The following is a 16,564-nucleotide window of genomic DNA, read 5'->3' on the forward strand; positions in this document are numbered from 1 at the left end:
TGCCTTATATAAAGGTTTTCCCATTTTATTGCAATTATTTATTAGTCTCTTTATTAATAGAGAGTTAACAAAGAGAAAGGAAATTCTGTCTATCTTCTTTACCATGATATTCAAAACAGTAAGCATAATAGAAGGCATACAGAAATCATTCAATAAATATTTATTGATTAAATTAATCAAAAAATCTACTATGTACAATGCCAAAGATATTTTTTCTAAAAATGCATTGGTGATAATGAGACAAGCAGAAATCAGATGTGGACCAAGGAAATTCTGGAGACATTGGTCTAAGTTCATGATTCTTTCTTCAATTTTTAGTCAGGCTGTTTAAGGGATTGGATTCATAGCTATAAATAACAGATTTTCAATAACACATTAATTATAACAAATGTAGGGCCACAACAACAGAGATTTTACATTAAAATTAAGAATACGATGTCTTTATAAACTGGGTTATAGGAAAATTTCCTACTTAACTTTTGTAAGAACATTACAATGTAGATGAGAATAAGGAGGTTTCTAAATTCATAATATGCCCATTAAATAAAGTTTGCAGGTGCCTCATTGGCACATGCCTGGTTTGGAACCACAGCAAATGTAATTAGCAAGTGAGATTCCACACCTCCAGTTGCCAAGTGGTTGAGTACAAGACCAACAGGCAGCTAGTTCCATGAGAGAGAGAACAATCAAAAGTTAGAAAATGAGAGCGTATATGCAAAACTTCAGTCCCAGGTATTCAATTGTATTATTGATAATGCTAAAGAGGTATAAAGTCACTTAAGATAAAATTGTCTTAGTATGATCAGGGTAACTAAGCTGACATCACTTAGCAACTTATGGGCAAAGAGGTGTAAAGGGGTTTCTCCACTCTCACAGATTGTCTTTTTACTATTAATGGCCTCTGGCCCAACGGAATAATTAGTTTCAATTGTGTTAACCTGCTAGAAAGTACAAGCACATAATACAGCCACTATACTCATAGAAACATTTTTCCCAGACCAGTAAAGTTGTCTTTGGAGAAAGGCCTTCCTTTAGCAGCTGTTGTAAAGATAATAAAGGCATCGCACAGCAATACTCATTTTTTTCTCTTCTGCCAAGGGCAAGTTTTATGTTCTTACTTATATATTGTAACTGGTAGAAAATTTATTATTTTGAAAACTACTATATCATTCTAAAAGCAACAGAGGATTGTGTAAATGCACCATATAAAATATGAAAGCGGAAAGAAAAACATTAATAACAGCTATGGTAGATATGACGTCCCTTCATAAATAAATATTTTGATAGTTGGGTGTTTTACAGGCTGAAGAAAAATATGCACATCTTTTGACAACCAATCTGTTCATAAGTTTCTGAGCATCAGAAGTTGCAAATGGTATTGTTTTATTGGTTTATTACTGTGTTCCTTTGCCAAAGAAAGGGTATTAGTACACAGGATTTCTCAACTAAAAATCATAGTATTAAGAATGGATAATTTCATGATTGATTGATTTTCATGAGCATCACTCAAGGGCTTCACATTTCTAGCTTCTCAGCTCCCATTGCTTTAGTTTTATGGATATACTAGGGGCCCAGTGCATGAATTTGTGCACCTTGAAAGGAACTGTGGGCTGCAAGGCTGCTGTGGGCACAGGGGCAGGTCTCAGCCCATCTTATGCACCCCTGCCCGGCCCCTCCCGCTGCGGCCACCCCCAACCCCATCCCCTGTCTGCCAGCAGCCCTGATCCCACCGCTGCCACTCCTACACACTGCTGGCGCCAGCCCCACTCACACCCGCTGACGGCGCGGAGCAATTGGGGCCGGCGCCAGCAGTGGGTGAAAGAGGCAGCTGCTGGCCCCGATCATCCCTCAGGAGCAGAGGGAGGTGGAGAAGCCCTGAGGGGCAACAGGGGCTGGCAGCCACCGCTCACACCCACAGCTGGCACCGAATTATTGGGGCCGGTGCCAAGTGACAGCTCCAGTGTCAGTTGCAAGCACCTGGTGGGACTGCAGCGTGTGGGAGCAAAGAATTCTCAGTAACCACCAGAGGCTTGCCCCATGACAGCAACCAGAGCCACACCTTGGTCTGGTGCCCTCACCTACCTGCTCCACCATCCCGCTGCGGCCGATGCCTGCTGTGTTCCACGCTCTGCCGCCTTCTGCCAATGCCTGCCATGTTCTGCGCGCGCCCCAGGTGGTCAGTGCACATCATAGCGACCGGTTGTTCGGTTGTTCGATTGTTCTGCTGTTTGGTCTATTTGCATATTAGGGATATATATATATATATATATATATATATATATATATATATATAGATAGATAGATAATGTTTTCTTTTTTCATTTGTTTGAGTTTTTGTTGTGGCTGTTAATCCTTACCCAAGGATATTTTTCTATTGATTTTTAGGGAGAGTAGAAGAGAAATGGAAAGACAAAGAGAAACATCGATGTGGGAGAAACACATGGATTGGTTGCCTCCTGCAGGAGCCCTGACCAAGGCCTGGGCCAGGAAAGAGCCTGCAACCAAATACGTGCCCTTGACTGGAATCAAACCCGGGATCCTTTGGTCTGCTGGCTGAAGCTCTATCCACTGAGCCAAACTGGCAAGGACGATATATAATGTTTTCTAATTCTTTACCCTTTAATCACATCCATGAAGAATTCCGATTAAAAAAATATTTCACTAGTGTCTATATGTTTATTCATGTACCTCAGAGTCTATTCTAGAGCAAGAGAAAGCTTTTATACTCACTCACCTAGTACTACTTATAGATATTGATTGTTTTAGAGGCTAAGCAATAAGGGCATTGAGGGGTTAAGAACATGCCTCTGAGCACCACATCCCCACTATAAAATTCTAATATCTAAGTCCTATTTAATGGATGCAGAAGGGGCTTTTTGGATAAATCAGTGGTCTTCAGCATGCCACCTATGTTTCATAGTTTTATAGGAACACATCCACACCCATTTGTATTGGCAGTGGCTGCTTTCTTGCTACAATAGCAGAACATAGCAATCATGATAGTGATCAATGGTGACCTTATAGCCCATATATAGCCTAATGGATATGCTATCCAGCTTTTTACAGAAAAAGTTTGCTAACCTCTGGGCAAAATGAAATGCAAGAGAAAATTGTCTGGTACTGCTTGCTGTTCTCAGTTGTGAAAAGATAACTAATTACAACGCATGCATACAAACACATAGATACCCTTTCATTTTACTGCACAGGAAGCAAGTACCAAACAAGAGCAGAGAGTAGTTGTAGCCCCTTCTGCATCTACTGCCATTTCCAGAGTAAATGTCATATAAAACTTATTTGTTTGATTTGTTTTATATACTGTAATAATTTAGTTTTACTATAACAGCCTTATAAAATATAGATATTATTACACTTACTTTCATTGTGAAGAAATGGGAGTTCTCATTTTAGAACTTCACTAAGGACCCAGGAAATAAACTCAATGAAAATCTCATCCCTAAACTCACACTTACATTTCTGTCAGTCCTCTTTTGGCAGGGAAGCTGATCCGTGTTATTGTACTGTTTACTCCCCCTATGAATTTGGAAAGACTACATTTTCTAACCTTTCTTACAGTTAAGTTGGGTCATATGACTGAGTGCTGGTCAACAAATTATGGATTAGAGTGATATAAGATACATTATACACCTTGTCCTTATAAACATGTCATATCACGTGTCAGTTCCTTCTTCTCTTGCAGATAGCATAGCTGCAAGATGAGAGAGGTCTCTACCTTTGCAATTTGCACTAGATTTTGTAAGTGAGAATTAAATCTGATTTGAGATAAGCCACCAAGATTTGAGCCTAATCTATCCGTATCTATACATAAATGGGATCTCTGCTTGAATGCCTTAATCACCTTGGAGAAATTGTACTAAAAATATCAGACTCATTCTCTTCAAGTTCAACCTTACAGCCACCCCAAATGTATCCTTGATCTGGTAACTTTTTAAAGGTTTACACCATTTCTAAGATATAAAGCATGGAGGCTTTCCAGATTCTTTCCTTTCTCCTGACTCTTAAATTCAACTTTGCCCAAACTTTAAATTTATCACTTATCTATGTGCTTTTGGCCAATTTACTGATTGATTTGCCTTAATACTAATAGTTTTTTAATATGAAAATTACATAATCTAATGATGAGGATTTTTTTCCTCATAAATTCTATAGTTTTATGTCTTATTTCTTATGTCCTCTAGAAAAATATTGTAGTGTTGTAATAATGAACATCCTAAATTCTTGGGTTTCACTAAAGGATAATCTTTGCTATAGTTTTTTAGTAGATATTTATATCAACCTAAGAAAATTTCCTTCTAGTATAAGCTTACTATGTTTCTAAAAGAATAAATGCCTACATTTTTCTTTTACTGAATTCTGCATAATCCTTCAAGTATCACTGCCTTTGTTCAAATGTGTATGTATATATCTTTTCCCTTTGGGCTCACATAATACTTTTTGCATGTACTACCACACTGTATTGCTATTGTTTTCTTTTTATTATCTCTTTAAGCTTGTAAATTTTAGAGAAGGAACTTTGGTTTTCCTGTCTTTGTGTACTTGGTACTCAAAAGAGTGGCCAGTATAGAACTATATTTTCCAATATATGTACAATAAATGTGTTAGCTTCCACTTTTTGCACCTGCTTATTGTTTAAAATGATTAAAAAAAACATTTTGTGGGTCAGGAAAATAGGTTTGAGTTCTGACTTTGCAGCGCCTGGTTTGAAAGAACTAAATTATGACAAATAGTCTACCCATCACAACTTTTTGGTGTGTGTGTGCGCGTGTGTGTGTGTGTGTGCGTGTGTGTGTGTGCGTGTGTGTGTGTGCGTGTGTGTGTGTGCGTGCGTGTGTGTGTGTGTGTGCGCGCGCGTGTGTGTGTGCGTGTGTGTGTGTGCTGGGGGTGGTTACTCTGTTTTTCTTGTGTGGCTCTTGGCTGCCCTGTGTTAGCTCCCAAGGTTCTTGGTAATGCACCCATCAAGCTGTTCTTATCCAGGGGGTTTAATCAAAGTCAGTTTAACTGGGGTCCTACATTTATTCCTTATTTATTCTCCAGTTCTATGCTGAGTCTACAGCCCTGTTCTGAAATTTGAAGACAAACTGTGCTAACTAGGTCTTGACCATTTACCCAGTTACTTTTCCTAGGGGTTGGAAAATGATGAACTCCCTATAAAAAATGTTTTTCTGCTGTTTAGGAATCAAGTTGGTGAACAATGACCATAAACATGGTAGGGCATGGAGCAGGGGATGTACTAAGTTGTGAACCTAAATCACTATTTGGTTAGTTAGTTTTAGCCACAGTTTGCTTCTTTCATCATTCTAGCCCACTATTGATGTCTCAGGGTGGTCTGTAGTTATATAGCTTATATTTATGGGGCAGGAAAATGAAATCTGGACAATGACAGTCTAGAGAAGATCTACTCTTCTTAGAAAAAATGTCAGAGAGAGAAGACTCAAGTATGTGTCTTATGCTCAGAGGAACTAAAGATGAATTTCATCATGTAGGAAATCTCATGTATGGAAACTGGGGCATTAGAAAGGGAATTTGATCTTTGGAAACAGGGCTGTTAATCATAGGAACATCATTCTGGTGACAAGGATGAGACATCTACAAAGGACCTTGAACTCATTCTCATGATAACATCTCTGAATAAAATAGTCTCCAAACCAGTGATAAAAGAACGGCTCCAGATGTTTGAAACCTAAGAATCTAAAAGGTTAAGTGACTGACTGTCCGTCTGTCCAACCATTCAACCGACCGACCAGCCGGCACATATAACGTGCACTAGCAATTTAAAAATAAACATTGTCTCGCGCATGCACGATACATATAAAGCTCTCACTGGCACCAATGTTTCAAACACACAAAGCACATGTGTGTTTCAATCTGTCATTGTCGATTGTGAATTTGCTTGACACTTCTATTATAGAGAAAGAACGAATAGTGATATTAAAATATTTCTTCATGGATCTGTGCACTGGGACACTAGTAGAGAATAAAAGCCTGATGAAAATCTCTTTTGAACTGAGAAATTTTTAGGGACTAATCATTGTTAGAGAAATCCTATATAATATAAGGCTAATATGCAAAAGACCGAACAGCGGAACAACTGGTTGCTATGATGTGCACTAACCATCAGGGGGAGGGTGTGGAACATGGTGGGTGTGGGCAGCAGGTGGCAGAGTGCAGAACATAGCAGGTGTTGGCCATGGCGGGATGGTGGAGAAGGCGAGTGGGGGTGCCAGACCAAGGTGGGGTGCTGGTCACTGTCATCGGGGCGAGCTTCTGGTGGTTACTGAAAATTCTTTGCTCCTGTGTGCCGCGGTCCCGCCCGGAGCTTGCACCTGCTGCCAGCACCCAGTGCTGATTGCCCCTCAGGGCTTCTCCACCTCCCCCTGCTCCTGAGGGGCGATCAGGGCAGCTCACACCTGCTGATGGAGCCAGGCCTGCTCACATCTGCTGCTGGCGCCGGCCCCAATTGCTCTGCACTATCACTGGGTGTGAGGAGGGCCAGCGCTGTCAGCGTGTGGGAGCAGCAGGAGCAGGGCTGCTGGCAGACAGGGGACCGGGGTCTGCAGTGGGAGAGGCCAGGTGGGGGCATGGAGGATGGTTCCAGACCCGCCCCTGTGCCCACTGCAGCCTCGCAGCCCAGTTCCATTCAAGGTCCGTGAATTTGTGCACTGGGCCCCTAGTAATATATAATACTAGATACATCTGAAAAAATAAATAAATGGACTAAAGTGTCACTATCACTGAATTTCCATTAGAGAATGACATATTTATTTATTTATTTATTTATTTATTTATTTATTTATTTTTTGCCTGTTTTATGTAAAAGGTTGTTTGTGAGAAGTCATGCAAAATAGAATACATACAGTAATTGTCTTGCATATTCTTTGCCAGGTGGTTAGGAGCCCCAAACATAGTGGAAGGATTTGGCATGTTAAACCCCATGCCTAATTGCAACTAAGAACCATTCCTACCTATGAAATTGTGTGGGCCCTATAAATTGTATTTATATCTCATCCATTTTTTACTTATGCATTTATTTAATGAATATTTATTAAGCATTTAGTTTGTTCCATGTAGAAACAAACAAACAAAAAAAGATAGGAAGAAAACTGAAGCACTTCTATTGATCAAGGAAATAATTACAAAATGTGTAACAATAGTCCTAGAGGTAATTAATATGAAAAAAATGCTTTGTCAATGATTGGGTCAGGGCAATCCCAAAACAAGTGTGAGGGGAGTACACAATGGAAGTTTTATCCAGGTTATACTTCAGGTTACACCAGATACTAAGGTAGTAAGAATTTAGTACCTATTATCATTGTTCCTTTGGAATTATTAAAAGTGTGTCAAAAATGCTACAATTCTTGAATGGACAAGAGGAATCTTTATATATGAAGGCAATTTAGAACTCCAGGCAAACTTCACCCCCTTCCTAGAGGCCCTATGAACAAAAATCCCTTTGCAAATTATAGATGAAAACAAGGCTTTATTTTAGCCTCCAATGTAACTGGAGATCTCCTTAGTCTTATGCCCAATGCGATCAAAGGGGGTACCCCAGAGATGCGAGTCATGAACAGTCAGTGTTCTGGGAAAAGAACATCATGGACGCTGGAAAGTACACTGTATTCCAATTACTGTTGCCTAGATAAGTCGTCGCCCATAGATGACCTTCTTCCTTTTTAATAAAAAGACACAAATTCCAAAGATAAGTAGACAAGAAGAATAAAAATAGTAATTAATTTAAAATTGTTATTCCCTCAAATGCAGGCCACTATGTTTCCTGTCAGAGGATACATTAGAGGATAAAATGTGCACTGGATCACTCTGTCATGGAGTTTCTTAATCTTATGGCGAAGACCTCTCATCTGATTTGTGCAGTCCTATCTCACTCTGGTCCTAGGCATGAGGATTCCCAAAATCCCACTCAAAGCCCATTGGCTCATTATAACTCAACATTTAGTACCTTTCACTGAATTTATGCTATGGTTCCAGCAGTCAGACGTTGTTCTATGAATAAGCTCACAGTTTATATTGTGGTTCTGGTAAAAAGATCAGTGTCTCGTTCCTTGATGCTTTAAACTATTGTTTTGTCCCTTGAATATGTTGCAGTCTTTCCAGAAATGGGCTCTAACATATTGTCACAAGTTTTTTGGAGGATTAATTCTATTCTAAATTTTAGCAACTTCAGTGTTCATTCCAGGTGCCAGTTACCCTTCCACTTGGTTCTACTGCCTACGCCTCCAAATCCATGGTGGCATCTGCCACTAAAGTCTGCTCCTAGTTTCTGGATCATAATTATGTAACCTGAAGGCAAGTTATTTAATCTCTTTAAGATTTAGTTTCTGCAAAAATATAATGATCAGGTTAAACAACAGGATTTCTAATATTGTTTGATCTCTTCCAACTCTAGTTATGTAGGGAGAGCATCCTTGTAGCTCTTGCTGAAAGGGCATGTTTCAGAGTTCGATGTTGCTTGTTCTTCTGTCCCAAACTGACATCACTCAAAACTATAAATGCATTTGTGTTCTATGGCTGAATAACCAATCACAGATGTAGCTGATTAAAGCAATATATATTTTCTTTGGATTATAACTTTTGGGACAGCTTTTGGGTCATTCTCATGTTCTCACAGGACTGCAGTCTAAGTGTAGGGTGAGGCTGCAGTATCACCTGAGTCTTGAGGACGTCCTCCCCAGACACTGGCTCCTGGTAGTATTCATTTTCTTATGGTTGTAGGACTGAGGCCCTCAGCTCCAAAATGGTGCCCATCATTCCCTGCCGTGTGACCCTATCCAGAACAAGTAGCGATTTTCTTCTTCAAGGGCAACAACATCCTGCTGCTTCTTCCATTTCTGGCCTGTAGATGCTCTTTTAAAAGCTCACTTGAATTGGGTCAGGTGCAACCACAATAACACCCTTTATACTAACTCCAAATCAACTGCTCGTGGATCTTAATTACATTTTCAAAATTCCTTCAGCTTTGCCATAAAATGTAACAAAATCAAGGGCGATATATCCCATAATATTCACAGGTCCAGCCCAAACTAAAAGGATGATATATATGTATATCCCAGGGAAGGAATCTCTTGAGGCATCATAAATCTGCTAAGCACAATAATCCTATTCACAGTGGAAAGGGATAATATTCTTTAGTTTTCCACATTAACTGTATAATCCATTGTTTATTATTTAACAAGATTATCCCAAACAATTTATAATAATTATTTAATATTATTTAGTATTTGTAAGTATTGTTGAAGCATTGTCTATGCTCTACAATGTCTTCTATAAGTAAATGAAAGTAAAAAAGGCTGCCTGCTTATATGCATATGTTTTAAAGAGCTTGTCATATATCATGTAGGTATTAGGGTTTCATGATACATTTTTCTTCTCATGATTAACAATAAGGTTAATATAAGAGTTACATGCTCCCAGATAATTATCCTACAGCCTAACCAATAATATTATTGACTAGAGGCCAGATGCATGAAATTCATGCAAAGTAGGCCTTCCTTCCCCCAGCTGCCAGCACCGACTTCCCTCTGGCACCAAGGACTTGGGCTGCCCTCGCAGAGGGAGGCCCCGCTCAGCCGCTGCAGCCTGCTGGTTGGTGGCCTGGGCCTCCCTCTGTGGGCAATCATGGGGCAATGGCCAGGCTCCTGACCAACCTCATTGCACCCGCCTTGGCTGGCCTGGCGCCAGTGGGTATCATAGCGTGGCTGTGGATGGTCGTCTGGATGGTCGTCTGCTGTTTGGCTGCTCAGTCGATTTGCATATTATGCTTTTATTATATCGGATTATTGGCCAGAGAAAATCTACTCACCATACATACAAACATACAAAAATGTTAATGTCAGATGAGGAAAAAATAACTTGCTTCTTCCTGCTGTTGTCAAACTTTATTTCCCGACACTTGTCTGTTTCAACTCATTCATCCAGCAAACATTTTCTTAGATCTTTCTATGATGGAAGCATAATACTAAGCACTGATGATATTAGAGTGAATATAACTACATATCTCGTAAGAGCAAAATCTACAAAGAGATATAAGCTCAATATTAGATACTTAAGGTTAGGCTGACACTTAAGTTTAGCCTGTGGTCAAATAATAAAGGTCCTCATTACCATAGGTGCACCTAGACCAAATAAGAGGCTGATTAAAATATAGTTTTCTTGCTCTATCTCTGTATCCCATCTTAAGATGACACATGTCGAACCACTTGTTCTTCCTTTCAATGCTCATTATCCACAAGTACTAAATCTTTTAGCTTGTCATTTTGGACCCTCCATAATCCATTTCCACACTTCTGTTCAATCTTTTTAATCTGATCTTTTCACTCCCTTTCTTAAAACATTACAGGGCACTTTTTTTTTTTTACTTTGAATAAAAGCCAAGCCCCTTAGCCTTGAAGATCTGAACTAACTTTCCTTCTAGACCCAATCCCACAACACATAAGTTCATTTCCATATTATTGAGATGCTGCAGCAATGGCTTTACATGGGTAGCTTTTCATTCTATTTGAAACTATCTTCCCTCAGGTCTTCACACATCCTGTTCCAACTATGGTCAAGGTCTCAACTCAAATAACGTCAACTTCTTAAAAATGTCTTCCCTGATTCTACAATATAAGTAGCCCCCAACCCTGTCCCAACCTTACAGTCAGTCACATCACCTTAATGCTTCTCATTTTGTAAAATGGTCTTTTAATTTTTACTCTATTCTCATTAGAATATAAGCTTCTAGGTGATGTGTTCCCTACTGTATCTTTGAGTCCAACAACATTGCCTGCCTGTCATAAATTAGGCACTCAATAAAAATCTTTAGATGAATAATCATGAATCTTATCTCCCTTCATCGTTCAATCTGTTGCTCCTTAGAGCATGGCCTTCTCAGTAATGTATGGAAAAGCCTTAGCTATCATTTTCTCTTTGTTTTCTTCATATTGTCCTCTTGGGTTGCCTTCTATTTCATTATATTTTATTTTTCTTCATTAAAGGCTAGCATAATTTATATTTTTAGTTCCCATAACAATATATATACATAAAACAATACTGGATATACTTCCTAAATGTGTTTTCTACTGAATTGACCATATTTTATTGATTACTAATTTGAATTATTGACAAAAAGATGTTTTATAGAGTATATAATGGATTATTTTCTCCCTGCTTGCCTTTGCCTGTGGCAGGCACTGCTAAAAAAAATGCTACTTAGGATGCTTCTTGTTGGTGTCTCTCTTTCAGGAGCAATTTTGCACTGTATAGCACAGAATGTCTGAAAAATTAGTAAAGTTCAACTTAAATATGATTTACAGTACATCAAGTCTAAGAGTAGAATTGGGAGCCACATTGTCACTTTGAAACAATCTTTATTGACCAAACTAGGTTTTAATAACATCAATCAAGAGGTACTCTGACAGCTACTTGATAATTTTTGGCTATTGTAGGACTTTCACTGACATTTGTAGTCTCTTTCCTCATCTGTCTCCTTTGTCTGCCATCATCTCTCCACTATCAAAATTCATTCATGGGCAGATTTGTAGACTTGGGGCACTAGCCACTTCATAAATATGGTAGAAAAAGAGGATGTTTGCAGTTGCCCTTTGCCTTTTTTATGCTGCGAAGCATGATGATGCAAAAGCGGCTGCCCTGCTCTTTGATAAAAATGGATTTTCTCCTGACCATCTAAGATATAAATAATTTATTTTTAAAAGTTTAGGAATGTGGCACAAGTTTATGGTGAAAAAGTTCCATGTAGTTTTTTTAAATTTTTATTTTAAGGAGACTGTTTTGGAATTGGGAATCCATTCAGATGTAATTTTATCTGTACTGATTTTTTTTTAAATATATTTTTACTGATTTCAGAGAGAGGGAGAAAGATAGAAACATCAATGATGAGAGAGAATCAATCATTGATTGTCTGCCTCCTGCACACCCCCTACTGGACATTGAGCCTGCAACCCAGTCATGTGCCTTGACCAGGGCATCGAACTGTGACTTTCTGGTTCATAGGTCAACACTCAACCACTGAGCAACGCCAGCCAGGCTGTACTGATTTTTTAATAACTCATTAATTCATTTTACGCAAATATACTTTCCTCAGCTCAATTTTTTTTTTGTCAAATGAACCATTAAAATTGCTAGTGGATACAAGAGGAAAGCATCTTGGAGAAAATGGAGTGCTTCCCTATTTATTGTGTTTCTATTTTACCTTCTTTGCAAACTTTTCCTCTCTAGTCAGAATTGTTTCTCCTTTTATTTATAAATCTATTGCATTTTTCATATATTTCTGACTTGTATTCTAGTTAGTTGTATTCATGGTTCCTTTACTAATTTGGAGCTGTTTTATTTTATTTTTAAATAACTACCTATTTTAAATACTGAATTATAATAAGTACTTAATACCAATTAAATAACATCTAGGATGTTGGCAATATGCTGTTCAGCTCTTACATAAATATTTTTGAATGTACTAGGCACTATAATTATGTGCTCAATGTATAAAAAGAGTATAATTTATATATAATTAGCTGCTAATTTAGTGGAAAATACACAGTAAGTTTACTCAGCACTAAATTATGATTGCACTATTTCTTTTGATATAATGACATAACCTCTATATTTTAAAAAATTATATCCTATATAATAGAAGGGTAATATGCAAATTGACCCTAATGGCAGAATGACTGGGAACAACCTGTTGCTATGATGTGCACTGACCACCAGGGGCAGACACTCACAGCACTAAGGATGTCCATCTGCGGGCTTAAAGGAGCAGGCCTAAGCTGTCAGTCAGACATCCCCTGAGGGCTCCCGGACTGCCAGAGGGATGTCTGACCGCCAGTTTAGGCCCAATACCCCAGGGAGCAGGCCTAAGCTGGCACATAGACATCCCCTGAGGGGTCCTGGACTGTGAGAGGGTGCAGGTCAGACTGAGGGACACTCCCCCCTCCACCCCACTGAGTACATGAATTTTCATGCACCGGGCCTCTAGTGTGTGTGTTTGTGTGTGTGTGTGTGTGTGTGTGTGTGTGTTTGTGTGTGTGTATTTTATCTTCATTGTTGAAAGTATTACAGATTCCCCTTTGTTTGTGTTTTTTTTACATTCAAAATCATTTTGTTTTAGATTCGGCTGTGTTTAGAAACTCATATACTTTTCAAAATGGTACAGCTGATATTTCAAGTACTCACCTGGCATAGTCCATAGTTATTACAGTATTATTGACTATATTTCTAGCTGTCCTTTTTCATCCCTATGACTGCTTTTTTGACTACCAGCTTGTACTTCTCAATCCTTTCATCTTTTCACTCAGCCCTACAATCCCTCTCCCCTCTGGCAACCATCAGTCTGATCTCTGTATCTGTGAGTCTGTTTCTATTTTGCTCATACATTTATTTTGTTCTTTTATCCATGCTGTCACAAATAGTAAGATTTCATTCTTTTTATGGACAGATAATATTCCATTATATATATGTACCACTTTTTCTTTAACCAGTTGTTTATTGTTGGACACTTGGGTTACTTCCATATGTTGGTTATTATAAATATACATAGGGTGCATATATTCTATCCAAATATTATTTTGGGTTTCTTTGGATATATACCCAGAAATGGAATCACTGGGTCATAAACCAGTTCCATTTTTAATTTTTTGAGGGCCCTCTATACTGTTTTCCATAGTGGCTGGATCAGTCTACATTCCCACCTACAGTGCACAAAAGTTCTTTATCCTCCACATCCTTTCCTACACTTGTTGTTTGTTGATTTATTGATGATAGTTGCCGGGAGCTGGTCCATCCTTGCTGTTTCAAGGGACCTGGCATATATGGCATACGGTTCTTAATATGTTTGCTCACCTTCTTGGCGCTGTGTTTTAACCAAGGTCACCTCTCCGAGAAAGGTTGAATCCCCAGGTAGGGATTTTCCCCTGAAGTTAGGGAGGGAATAAAACCCCTCAACTAAGTGCCAGGCGGGTAATTAATCCCTTTAACTACGAACAATCATGCTTAAACTACATAATCTTTTCTGGAGATAAGAAACGCCCTAACCTTTGTAATAGAGATTGATAGGATTGAATCAACTGGTATAAATACAGTTGTAACAAGACAGAAACACTCAGAACTTAGAACAGAATCAAGAAGACAGAACCTACACGGAGCCTGGAGACAGAAGAACTTCGCTGGAGAGAGCATGCTGGAGGATCCTGGAGAGGGACTGGCCTCAGAGCCTAGAGACAGAGCCTAGCGGGAGAACATGGCAAGGGATCCTGGACTGAACCTGACTACAGAGATTGGCAGGAGAACCTGACTGGAACCTGGACACTGAACCTGACTGGAGAGCCTGGACAGAACCTGGCTGGAGAACCTAGCGAGGGAACATGGCTACAGAACCTCGCTGGAGATCCGAAGCAGAGCCTCTCTGGAGATCCAGACCAGAACTTGGCTGGAGATCCTGACTGGAGATCCTGGCTAGGCTGCTGATCAACTGAACGCTGCCTCCGTGCCATTCCTTCTTCGCCGACTCCGTCCACACCTTTGGGGACCCCTGGACCCGCTGGGGTTGGACCCCGGCAGATAGTCATTGTGACAGGTGTGAGGTGATATCTCATTGTAGTTTTAATTTGCATTTGTCTGATGATTATTGTTATTGAACATCTTTTCATATTTCTATTACTCATCTGTATATTCTATTTGAAGAAGTGTCTATAAAGATCCTCTGCCCATTTTTTAATTGATTGGGTTTTTTTGGTGTCAGATTGTATGCATTCTTTATAAATTTTAGACATTAATCTCTTATCGGATGTATCTTTGGCAAATACCTTCCTCCACTCAGTAAGTTGTCGTTTTGTTTTATAGATGGTTTCCTTTGGTATGCAAAATCTTTCTAGTTTGACATAGCCTCATTTGTTTATTTATTCTTTTGTTTCTCTTGCCTAAAGAGGTATATCAGAAAAAATATTGTTAAGAGAAATGTCACAAGTTTTACTGCCTATATTTTCTTCCAGGAGTTTTATGCTTTGGGGTCTTACATTTAAGTCTTTAATCCATTTTTAGTTTATTCTTGTACATAGTGTAAGACGGCATCTAATTTGTTTTATTTATTTATTTATTTATATTTATTTAGTATCTTTTCAATTTTCCTAATACCATTTATTGAATAGATTGTTTTACCCTATTGTATCTTCTTGCCTCATTTGTCAAATATTAATTGAACATATGGGCGTGTGTTGATTTCTGGGCTCTCTATTCTGTTCTATTGATCTATATGTCTGTTTTTATGCCAGTGCCATGCTGTTTTGGTTATTGTGGTTTTGTACTGTAGTTTGATATCAGGTAGGGTGATACCTCCAATTTTATTTTTCTTTCTCAAGATTGCTATAGCTCTTAGAGATATTTTGTGGTTCCATACTTTTTTGGATTATTTGTTCTAGTTCTGTGAAAAATGCCATTGGTGTTTTGATAGGAATTGTGTCAAATCTATAGATTGCTCGGGTAGTAGAGACATTAAACTGATGTCAATGTCATCTACCCATGAGCATGTTATATGGTTTCATTTATTTGTATCTTCTTCAATTTCTTCAGTGTCTTATCATCTTCTGAGTGTAGGTCATTTACCTCCTTGGTTAAATTTATTCCTAGGTATTTTATTTTTTGGATGCAATTGTAAATGGGACTGTTTACTTAATTTTCCTCATAGTTCATTATGGGTGGAGATTAATTTCTTATTCTGCTACTTTACTGAATTCATTTATCAGTTCTAGTAGGTTTTTTGTGTGAAATCTTTAGGGTTCTCTACATACAGTATCAGGTCATCTGCAAATAATGACAGTTTTACTTCTTCCTTTCCATTTTGGGTGCCTTTTATTCCTTCTTCTTGTCTTATGGTTACACTCTTAAATAATAGAAATAAAATTCAAACCTAGAATTTTCATATATTCTTTCCATTTTGAAACAAAACTATAAATGTCACTTATCCCACTGTAAACCCTTTTATTTTTTCTTTTGCCAAACAAACAATAAACAATCAGCAATATTTGATAGAAAATAAAATTTACCTTGCTCATGAAATCACTTGTAAACTGACTTTTCAAAATAATGGTATGGTTACTAACAGGGTTTGTGATATGCCACATATTCTGATCAACAATATGTCCTTATCATGTTCATTTCTTAAGAGAACCCTTTGAAGTAATCATATAATTATTTCAACTTCAGGGAAAAGTCAACTGAGACTTGAGATGCTAAGTTTCCCAAGGTCCTAATGTAAGTGAGGCAGAATTTGAAGTTCACTGTTCTACTCTGACCTACCATTTACCAGCTTGCTTCTTCCTAAATGAGTCAGCACTAGTTTCTACCCAACAATCTTGTCCACATCCAAGTAAATGTGGTTCTCCCCTTTCTGAAAGGGATGAGGGGGGTGTGGGAAGAGATTAACCAAAGATCTTAATGTATCCATTACCTATGGACACAGACAATAGGGTAGTGAAGGCCTGGGGCAGGGCGGGAACTGGGTGGAGGGGGATAATCGGGGGACGGGGAGAAAGGGAGACATCTG

The sequence above is a fragment of the Myotis daubentonii genome, chromosome 8, assembly GCF_963259705.1.
Source record: "Myotis daubentonii chromosome 8, mMyoDau2.1, whole genome shotgun sequence".
Classification (NCBI taxonomy): Eukaryota; Metazoa; Chordata; class Mammalia; order Chiroptera; family Vespertilionidae; genus Myotis; species Myotis daubentonii.